Below are 9,384 nucleotides of genomic sequence, written 5' to 3' on the forward strand. Positions count from 1 at the left end.
CCCTAAGCAACAAAGCTCTCGTTCTCAGCTCATACATGACATAAAGTAGGATCCGGCTCTCTAGTGGATTACTCCCCACCCTGAAAATAAATAGACCCAACTACCCAGTGTGATAAGAAACGTGAGTGATGAAGGGAGTGATTTTCACATCACGTACTACACAGCGTACAAATTCTTTTTAAATACTTTGTACCCCCAAATCTTCTCTCCTTGCTAGTTGTTTCCTATTTCACCCTCCTCTTCACCCCCAAAACAAAACAAATGTCTTCTGTTGTCTAGAGCAATGTAGTGTTGACTCCAGATTGTAAACTTCACTGAGGAGGGGGAAAAAAGGTTGTTAACAGAGAAAGTCAAAACTACTTCTGCAGTGTGTGTGTGTGTGTGTGTGTGTGTGTGTGTGTGTGTCCTGTGTGCATACTGAGTGGTTTTCACTTCATGTGCTTGTGTTATCTCCTTTGCTCTTTAAGACAACACTAAGAGATTATTTGGTCCCATTTTATAGGAGAGGAGACTGAGGAATGGGATGATTTGGTAGCCTGTCTAGGTTTGCACAATTTATCAGGGGTGTAGACCATGGTGGAACTGAAGCAGGAAACTCCAAGGACCCTGGACAGCCCACTCTTTACTAAGAGATAGGAGCAAAAAGCAGTTTTTATGCCAGCAGCTCAGCAAGTGACTCCTGTCAATCTTGAGAGCACTGAATAGAAGTTTGTTCTTCTTTATATACCTCTTTTCACATCTATGAGGCTCACTTCCATTGGAGTTTCCCAGGAATATAGCAAGCAGAATTTATATAAAGGAGAGCAGCAGAAGGTGGGAGAGCTAAGAGTTCTGGCAGGACTTTCTGACCCCACTGGGCTCCTTTGGTGACAGATTACAGAAGTTGTCATGGCTGCTCAGGTGCATTCTACAAAGAGCATAGTCACCTAGTTAACCCATAGTTGCCTAATAATACAGTTAACCCATAGATGCCCAATTCCATACAGAGGGGTGGTCTCCTCTCTCAGAACAGGGGCCTAATTCCAGTATGCATGATGTCAGAATTTGGTCACAGAAATGAAAAGCGAAGGCTATCTATCTATCTACCTATCTATCCTGGCTTGTTGAGACAGGGTCTCACTAGTATAGTTCAAGCTGGCTTTGACCTTACTATGTAGCCCAGGCTGGCCTCAAACTCACTATAATCTTCCTAGCTCAGCCTCCAGAGTGCTGGGATTACAGGCGTGCACCACCATGCCCGGCTAGGTCAGGGCTTTCTTGATTTCCACAGCTGGGGATGAATTCTTGTCTCTACCACATTGGACTCTGTCCAGCTGGCTCTTAGTGAGTGGTAGCCCACCACATACTGAAGTTACTCAAGTCTAACACAGGGCTTAGCAAATTACAGCCAGTGAGCCAGATCTAGCAGGCTGCAGAGAGATAAAGTCTGGTTGGCACACATTAGGCTGATCCTTTAGCTATTGTCTGTGGCTGCTCTCACATTCTAAGGACAAAGGTGAATACTTGCAAGAGAGGCTGAATTGTCCTCCAAGCCTAAAACGTTTACTCTGTGGACCTTTATAGGAAGAGCGTGCCAATCCCTGGCCTAGAGAGTCAACTGACCAACAAATGAGAAATTGGGACCTAGAGCATCCGGGAGAGGGCAAGTGAGCATAGTGAGCTAGGGAACTTCCAAGGAGCAGAGCTTTGTGTCCAAACCACTCACAAGTGATCAGCATTCTCCACGCTCCCGTTCTTCCTATTGTTAGAAGCATCTTGAAAATAACCAGGTAATTAATCAGTACATTTATGAAGTATGTGTTATGTGCCAAGATCTGTCGGAGATGCTATGAGTTGAACTGCGAGAAAAACAGTAAGAATGAGTGTGTACCGTGGGAGGAAAAGAAAAAAGATCACAGTTTGCTAGAGTCACCTGAAAGCCTAGAGCTGAGGTAGACAGGGCTGGGACAGATTGGGGTCCGGGGCAGGGCAGGGCAGGTAAGACCTGCAGGTTTTATTCCAGGTAAAACGCAAAGACCCTGCCGTCCTTTAACCATCGATGCCTCCTGTTCCAGTTTTAGAATTCATGTAACATCAGAACACAATAAAACTTTTTCTCTTCAAATTCTTGTTCCTTGAATTTTTGTAGGTAACGTACATTAATTTCATGCAAAAATTCCAAAAAGTTGCAGTCATCAGCATAAATGGATTAAACAAAAAGGCGGGAAGGTGGCATTATCGGATTTTAGATGATCACTCTGGTCTAGGAGAGTGGATGGATGCAAAATAGTGGTACCTTGGTGAGTAGAGACAAAGCAGCCCCAAGGCCCGGAAGCTCTGAAGGTACGAGGACAGGGCCTCGGTCCTGACTGGGTTTAACATGATGCCCACCTCCTCCCACATGTGCAGGACCGGAGTAGCTGGCAGTGCCCACGCACCTGGCAAGGAGGCAGATGTTTTGCCCGTGCCCCATTCACCAGTGCAGCTGCATCATGACGGTGAATGGACCAGCCCGTGCCAGGCAGCTGGGCTCCTCCCCACGGGAGGATGGATTGGGCTGGTTAGAGAGATCTCGACACTTGTGTTGCAGATCCATTAATGTCAGCCACAGGTTAATTCTGAGCAATTTCCAGGTGATCCAATAATTCATTAAAGTGATGAAAACAAATCTTTGGAAAATCCAGCTGGTGACAGATAGAAAGCCAATGATTTATTGTCTGGGGAAGAGTAAGCGTCTCCCGTTCCGTTCTTCAGTCTGTTGAGCGAATTGAGGTGTGCTGAAGAACAAGGCAGGTGTGGGCTCTCCTTAATGGGCATCGTGCAGGCTCAGCGCCACACACTCTTCATCCTGCTCTGTCACCAGGGCTGAGGTGGGAGGAGCATGACGAGGGGGAGACGTGGACGGCCGGGCCAGGCAAAACTGAGTCTGCAGTCCTGCTCTGCCGGCTACCAGCTTCTGTGGCCCTGGGCAAGTCACTTCATATTTCTGTCTCCATTGGTTTATCTCTCCAACTGAACTAATAATATAGTTTCTCCTGTACTCAGGACTCAGCACAACCCATGAACAATAGGAAGTGCAGTACTGGGAACATTACAGGGTGCTCAGTGAATAGCAGAATTGTTACTGGCGACAACAAAGGAGATGTTTGAGATTTTCCTTTGAGGTGTGTACACATTCCATGTGAGCACAAAAGGCATTACAGGCATTTGCCGTGCCTGTTGCATGGATTTCACAGAAAACTTACTGCGGCATCCAGAGGCAGGAGACAACCAAGACAGCAGTTTCCCAAGGAAGGATCACTGGGGAAAAGTAGAAGATCAGAAGACTAGGGAGATGGGTGATGGCCTTTGGGGGTTCAGGGAACTAGAAAGAAAAGACTCCTAAGCTTAAGTAGAAGAGCTAATGAAGGACAAGCCAGGAGCCTCCTCCCAAGCAGCAGTGGATAAAGTGAGCAGTGTGGAGGACAGGATTAAACTTAGAAAATGATGCTGTAGTCAGTTTGAAGTCTGGACAGGGAAAGTGGTTTCTAAACTTAGATCTGTAATATAGATGTGCAAGAGACCCCAGACACCAAATGGAAGAGCTGATTTTCTTTAAACCCTTGTCATTTTAGCTGCCTGCCATCCTTTTCATCATCTAGTAATAGCATTTCTGTATTCCTTGTGGGACCACCCTGCAGGGTGCATGCATATCTTGCTTTCTATACCTTTTCAGCTTTTATCTTTGGGAGCTCTATCCTACGACTGCACTTCTCGAAAGGAACTGTGACTTCAGCTGAAAATATCTAAAAGCCACAAAGATGCCTGAAAGTGAAGATTTGCCATGGATGGCTGTTATTGGAAATAGATCCGTGCTCTAAGTAAATGCAGTGGGGTGGGGGGCATCTGTAGAAGTCTGTTAGACAAGACTTAGTTGGTGTCCACAGACGCTCAGTGGTCTTTGCAGGCTGTGTGTGCATGTGAAGTGTGTGACACACAGCTTCTCAGACAGAGCACAAGTCTGAAGGACTCATGTTCCTGTTTAAAGTCAGCATGGAGTCAGGGTTTGAGACCTGTGCCGCCCAATGCAATTATATGTAGTCAGAAGTTCATCATACAGGAGCTGAATATTCTACTCTGTCCTTCTCTTTCTATGGATTTAGCTCATCAAATATATATGAGCAATAAACGAAGGGAAAAGCCCAAAGCCATGTACTTGCCTGCTGACTGATCACTTTGGCAGAAGTGACAACTACTACCTGGCAGGCACTTTGTAGGTACTGAACATCCATGATCTAACTCAAGTTTTATGGCTAAACTGAGGCTAAGGGACATTTAAGTACTTTCCCAGAATCACACAGTTCATAAGTAGATTAAAAATACAGAACAGGACACTTGTCTGCATTTTTCTTGACCTCAGCACTGGCTGGAAACCTGATTTCAATAGAAGATAGTAAAAGAAGACGAAAGTATCATCTATATTCTATACAGAAGTATTGGTCTTGGGGCTTCTATATATTCATGTGATGGGAAAACATGAGTTAAGAGACAAACTCACAATCTGGAGGCCACACTGTCAGAGATGGAGTAAGAGAAACCAAAGGACCACGGAGGACCAGGCTTTTTGTACACATGACAGAGAGCAGCTCCATGGGAAGATCTTGTGAACAGTGATGGGACTGTGGAGGGCAAGACAATTCAGTCTCTATATTGTAGCTTTCTCTTTTCCTTCAAAGTGAAAAGGCAACAGCTTTTGTTTAAGCCTGTAAACAAACTGTTTACTCTCGTACCTCATGCTGGCGAAACTGAGAAATGCCTGATAGTGCACTCTGAATGGTAATGTGGTCCCCAGCTCGTGTTGTTAGTGATGCAACAGAGGTATTTAATTAATTACCACTGACATATGTTTGTGCTAATTTATAAGACTGGTTAGCTCACACATTGCTTCTGAACTCTCGCCTGACTCGAGAGCTTCCTGAATGTAAAGCAATCACCTAACTTGAAGCTAAAGAAAGAGTGAAAGAAATTCCAGGATGTCTTGAGTTTGGATTAGTTAGTTCAGTGCTTCTCAACTTGGAGAAATCTGGTCCCCCACAAAGGACGTTTGGTCATGTCTGGAGATCGTCCTGCTTATCACAGCTGGGCAGGGCAGACAAGCACCCTGTAGGCCTCAGGACACCTCCTATCAAGCGAGTTATCCAGGCCTGGGTATCCGTTGTCCTCAGGTTCAGAAATCTGAGCTGCTCTGACCCATGTTCAGAGAGGAAAGTGGCTTACTCGAGTGACCCAGCATGCCAGTGGGAGAATGGGGGCTGCAGAGGCTCTGCAGCTAGGAGGACTGCGGCTCTGGAATCTGAATGTGGCTCCCAGTCTTGAGTTTGACTCTTTCTACCTGGGGAACTTTATACAAATCAGTTAGGGCATCAAAACACTGTTAGAGGAGAGTGCATTCTACATTTGCACACAACTATTCTGAAGGATGAAATACATGAAAAATAAAATTAGATCTAAAATTTCTGATGAGGGCCCTGGGAACTCACTAGGAACTGCAGTTGCTTCCGTGGAGCCAGACAGTGATGCATTAGTTCCACAAACACAAAGTCAAATGTCTCACTAGTTTTATGCTTATGTTGCCCTCTTTTAAAAAATGTTATAATAAAAAATTTTAAAAGAAAGGAAGTTTTGTTACTTATGTACCTTAACTATTATTTAACTATTATGTACTTGATATGCAGGTCAAGGTAATTTCTGTTCATACCATGCGGCCTGCAAGCCAAAAGTTTGGACACTTTAGAAAGAACTGGCTTTGTTAGCACCTACACTTTAGCCCCATGAGTCTCATGTTGGACTTCTGACCTCCAGAACGGTAAAAGAATAACTGGTTTGAAGCCACTAAACTTGTGGGAGTTGTCACAGCAGCTGGAGAGGTCACTGATGGGGAGGAGGGGACATTCGCATAGAGGAAAAAGGAACCAAGCTGGAACCCCTTCAGACCTGAGGTTCAAGGTGATAAGGGCTCTGTGGTTACCATGGGGCCAGTGGTCACCCCAGCCTCGCAGTACACAGAGAGGGCTCCCCACATGGGAGAGGAAGGCTGAACCAGGCAGGAGGCCTGGGACCAAGCTTGGGCTGTCCTGGGCTCTGGTTTGGAGAGAAGGTTGGGTCATAGCTGAGATTTTTCCAGCACCCACTGCTCTGCTTCTGCAGATGGGAGTTGAAACCATGGCCTCTTGTGATAAAAAACCAAAAACCTGGAACAGACATTGCGCTAAAATGAGGTGAGATGATGATAAATAACAGACCAAAGAAATGGTGGTCCATACCAGCGTCCATGCACAGCAGAAGGGCCTGCCATGTGGCGATGGCCAAATCTGGACAGCAGAGAAGCAGGAGGAGAAGCCCGATGCACACATGATTTCAGCAAGTCACCAGGTGACACTGTAGAGTATCGGAAACACACACAAACACGCAGCCAAATGTCAGGTACGCAAGGGAACGCCCCTGGCACCAGACATGAAGCCGGAGAGACAGCTACATGAAGCTGGTGACACTGCATGGGGGGCGGGTGGTTGAGATCTGCCCATGGGCTCCGAGGACTGGTGCCTGGGTTTGATCCCGGGGAGCAGGAGTGGGGACCCCAGGTCTATGGAAGGCAGAAACTGGGGAAAGCTTACAGCAGTGGTACTCCATGGGATAGTACCACCTCTTAAGAAGACATTGAGGGGGGCATTTTTGGTTAATCACAATGGTGGCGAGTGGTACTAGTCGAATTTGGTAGTCAGAACCAAGACATAAGCCATCTCACCAAAACTAAAAACTCCATTCTTCTCCATTCTCCAAGTCATCCACAGGAAACCCATTTATTGCTGTCTAAGCCCGTTCCCATTTAAACAAACTGTTTTGCTTATAAACACAAGATTCTTTTTTTACAGTTTTAATGTGCAATGAGTTTTCCAGAAATTTGAATGCTATGAAAATTAAGGCAAATACATACTTTATAACTCAGAACCATAGCAAGAACCATGCACCCTCTCAGAAAATCATCCCACCAACAGTGGTAGTTTGTGCTGTTTGAATCATCCATTGGTCCCTGCTTCTACCTGTGTTTGTCATTGTGAGTCAGGGTGATTCCTTACCTGGATCCTGCATCTCTTTATTGCCTATGTCTTCTAGTCATAATTGTGCCTGAGCACTGATGTATTAAAGTACATATCACAACAAATTGTTTTGTTATTGTTGTCTTCCTTTTTTGCAGTACTGGTGAATGAACTCAGGGCCTTTGAACTGATACACAACCTCAACCCTATTTATTTTTTTAAATTTTGAAACAAGGTCAACTTACTAAGTCACTCAGTTGTCCAGGTGGGGCTGGATCTTGCAATTGTACTGTCTCAGCCTCCCAGGGTGGGAGACTGGCTGTTTGTATTTTTTATCTAGCATGGCATTTTTAAATAGTATAGGTAGCGCCTAGTGGCTGCAATTTTATTTCAGGGTAGGAAGGAACACATTATGAATTGTTGATTGTAAAAAGGTCTTTGGATCAGCTAAGACTGACAGTCATTGGCTTGGCGTCTCCAAGTGCTGTCCTTGCCACTGCAAAGGAACGGACAGATCCTGCCAGCCAGGGGGAGCGGCAAGGAAGCTGTCTGTTGTCTGTCTGAATCCTCTGGATGAAAGGGAAGAAAAATGTCGCCTGTGATAGAGCCGCCCTCCAGATCACTGGTGGGTCCCGCAGGTTGGAGGAACCACAGGCTAGGAAACTAACACAGACTCTTTTGAATGATGCTGGAGGCAGAGGACAGGGCAGGCAGGAGAACCAAAGGGTGCTGCGGCCTCTGCAGGGCTGTCCGTCATTCTGGAGGAGCTGGGGCCACAGGGTGCTCTCTCTCTCTCTCTCTCTCTCAATACCTTCTCTGTAGCCTGAAGTTCAACAAGAAATCGTTTCAAAGGCTCGATGGAAAGGCACAGAAATGGTTTATTCATGAGCACCCAGCCCTGAGGATGTAGACGAAGCTCCAGCCATGAATTCATTTTCTAGCAAGTGGATGGGCTCCTTGATTCTCTGAAACCCATTTCCTTCCTCCAAAAAGCAGCCGTGAGAGCCAGCTCGGTGAGGCCCGTGTGGAGCAGTGATGGATTCTCAGCCGGGAGAGGCCGCAGCAGACCTCAGCCATGGCCGGAGGCCTCCATCCTTCCACAAGGCAGGCAGGGCGTGGACGCCAGGAGCTCGCAGCACATCCCGGGGCGTGGCGCGGGCCCCTACGACCGTGGAGCACGTGGCTCCCAAATGTCAGCGAGGCTGAGAGCCCGAAGTCAGGAGCAAATGTCCTGAGACAACGCTGGACGCATGCTGGAAGGGCTCCCTCCCGGCTTCAGACAGGAGCTCAGCACATCGCTAGCTCTGGCCAGAGTCTGGCCGTCTATGGGAACGGCTGCTTCCGGCACCGGTACCGGAAGGGAGAGACCCCCCTGCCCCCATCACCACCCGCACTTCCGCGGTGCTCCTTGCATGGTCCCCGCTGGGCTTCCTGCTCGAGGCTGGCTGTCACTGAGAGCTCAGCTGGTGGGACCGATGCCCGGGGCTTCCCACTGACGGGATCCAGCTCCGCACGGAAGGCGGAGGGGTCCTTCCCTCTCATCTGACCCGGAGGAAGATGAACGCGTGCCTGCGAAGGGCGGACCAGAGGCGCGCCCCGGGCCCACCGCTGACCTAACTGTTCACAGGGTCTTTCAAAGAAGCAAGGGGTTACCCATCGTTAACTTTCCAGCCCTGGTGAGGTGCATGACCGTAGGGTGTGCCACGTGGAGATTGGGCAGACAGATGTACTGTGGAACGATTTCCACAATCAAGTCAGTGAGCCCCTCTCCCTCCCTGTTGTTTTCTTTTTAGTGAGAAGGTTCAAAGTATATTCTCTCAACAAATTGAATACACAACATAGTGTCCTTAACAACAGCCACCATGCCGCACATAGTTCCCCAGAAATTATTCACCTGACAAGTGAGAGCTTATGAACGCCTCCCACCTCCTCACCACTAGCCCACTCTCCTTTCAGTTTCTGTGAGTTTGAGTTGTTTGGATTCTACTTATAAGTGAAATCAAACTGGATTTGTCATTATCCATCTGACTCTTTCACTTGACATAAGGCCTCCAAGTTCTATTTGAATTGCCTCAACCGGCAGGATTTCCTACTTTCTCGTGGCTGAGTAGTATTCCACTCGTGTGTGTGTGTGTGTGTGTGTGTGTGTGTGTCTTTATTCTGTAGACAGATCCTTAAGTTGTTTCCTTGTTTTGGCTTTTGTGAGTAATCCCATCCTGAACACAGGAATGTAGAGATCTTTCTGAGCAGCTGATTTTATTTCTTTTGGGTATATGTTTGCCATAAGGACTGTACAAATTTACATTCCCATCAATAGTGTACAAGGCTT

This window comes from Heterocephalus glaber, unplaced genomic scaffold, assembly GCF_053883595.1.
Source record: "Heterocephalus glaber isolate CG9 unplaced genomic scaffold, H.glaber_assembly_v1.0 deba00000943, whole genome shotgun sequence".
Taxonomy (NCBI): Eukaryota; Metazoa; Chordata; class Mammalia; order Rodentia; family Bathyergidae; genus Heterocephalus; species Heterocephalus glaber.